Source organism: Giraffa tippelskirchi, chromosome X (assembly GCF_054371585.1).
Source record: "Giraffa tippelskirchi isolate mGirTip1 chromosome X, T2T-mGirTip1v1.2.pri, whole genome shotgun sequence".
In the NCBI taxonomy this organism is placed as follows: domain Eukaryota; kingdom Metazoa; phylum Chordata; class Mammalia; order Artiodactyla; family Giraffidae; genus Giraffa; species Giraffa tippelskirchi.
The window spans coordinates 114930494-114932307 of NC_137289.1; positions in this window are offsets into that span (position 1 = coordinate 114930494).

Genomic DNA, 1814 nt, shown 5'->3' on the forward strand with positions numbered 1-1814 from the left:
CAAGACAGTTTAAATCTGTAAAGACTTGACAACGATGGGATGGAAGTTGCTTCCTGTGGATTTTTAAGGAGGAAGATGGATCTTTTTGTTAGGCCTGGATACTGTATTCTCTGAATTCGGAGGTTCCAGCACTTTGATGCTCTCCTGGTCTTCCATTAAATTGTTCTTTAATATTGACTGAAAGGAGTAGGCAGTAACACTAAGAGCTGCCCTGGTGCCTCAAGGACCCCAGACATGTTACCATCATCTGTGGGGTTGCAGGATGGGATAACAAAGGGAGATCTGGCTTTCTTCCTCTTAGCTCAATGGTATCTGAGAAAATGGACTTCTGGCTTCTCCTGCTTCCCAAGGTGGCCCTTGGTTAGTTATGTAATTTCAAGTCCAATATGCCTTATTCCCCTCATTACTTTGCTATTTTTAAATGCTCAGCTTCAACAATATCCTGGCAATTAACTGTGGAGCTTCAAAGACATTATTCTTAACCTCTGACTCTGCAATTCACGTAATCTCTGCCCTTCCTAAAGATAATTCAGAGTGGCCAAAAGTTTCATGACTTGGAATTTTTGACATCTTTTTTGTGAACCAGAGGAGGGTAGTTGCATTGGATGAACAGGTGAAAAGGTTTGGTGCTTAAAAGTCCTTTAATAAAACACTTTTTAGATTCACAATGAGTTCTTATCTATAAACAGTTATAATTAAGAGCATACATGTTAGTTTCTTAAATGTGTTCTAGGAAGTCTAAACCCCTCCTCTGCAAACAGAATGAAAAGGTATAAACACACAAGTAAATTACTCCAAGTCATCTATACTTAATAATATCTAAATACTAGTGACTACTGCAATGAAAAACATGAAATATTTTCTATTTGTGAAACAATATTTACACTTTCAAACTGTATTTGGAGACGAAAACAAATTCTCCCAGCTATATACAAAGAACCCGTTAATTAAAGACGACCGTTTAATTATTAGCAGTTTGCATAGTTAACCAAGGTTCATAATGTTCCAAGCTCCAGAGAGCAGTTTCCCAGAAACCACATTTCTCACCTAAGTTGTGTGTTCCAGTCATCCTCAAAAGCCAGACTAGAAAGGACTCAGGATACCATAAAACTCAGACTTCATTGGGAGATAAAGAAACTGATGCTCTAGGTAAGTGGCTTGTCCGCAGTTATAAAACCAGTTGATCCTAGACTCAAATGCCCATTTCTTAACTTCTGGACTGTCGGTTTCAAAGCTTGGGCGTTCCCTGGGTAAAATTTGAAACTGGTCCAGATACAGGGAGGGCAAGGAGAAACCAAAGAGAGAAAAAGACCACTCCAGATAGGTAGGTGGCAGGTTTAAAAAACAAAAAAGAAGGGAACTTACATGTAAAGTTTCTCTCCTGCGGCTGCAAGACGACCTCCTCATCCGCCTGCCATCTTAAGAGGCTTTAACTAGGGTCCTTCGCATATCTGCACAGGTGGTTTCAATAACACATTAGCCTCTGAGGCTGTGTCCCTGAGGTAGCTCCTGGAGTGGGGGTGGGGTCTAAAGAGGCTCTGATTGCCCACGTCCAGCCTCCATCAGGGACCCGCCACCAACACTGACCAACATGACATGCATGATTTTCACCTTTTAGTGATGTATCAGAATCACCTGGGGGGCATGCTACACAACAGGCAGCTGGGTTCCCCCCACTCAGAGTTGCTGATTCAGATTATCAGAGGTGGGACCAGAGACTCCGCAATTCAAACAAGATCCCAGACAGCTGCTGCTGCTGCTGGTCCCAGGGGCCATTCTGAGAGCCACAGCTCTACAGTGGTCTCCTTTTCTAT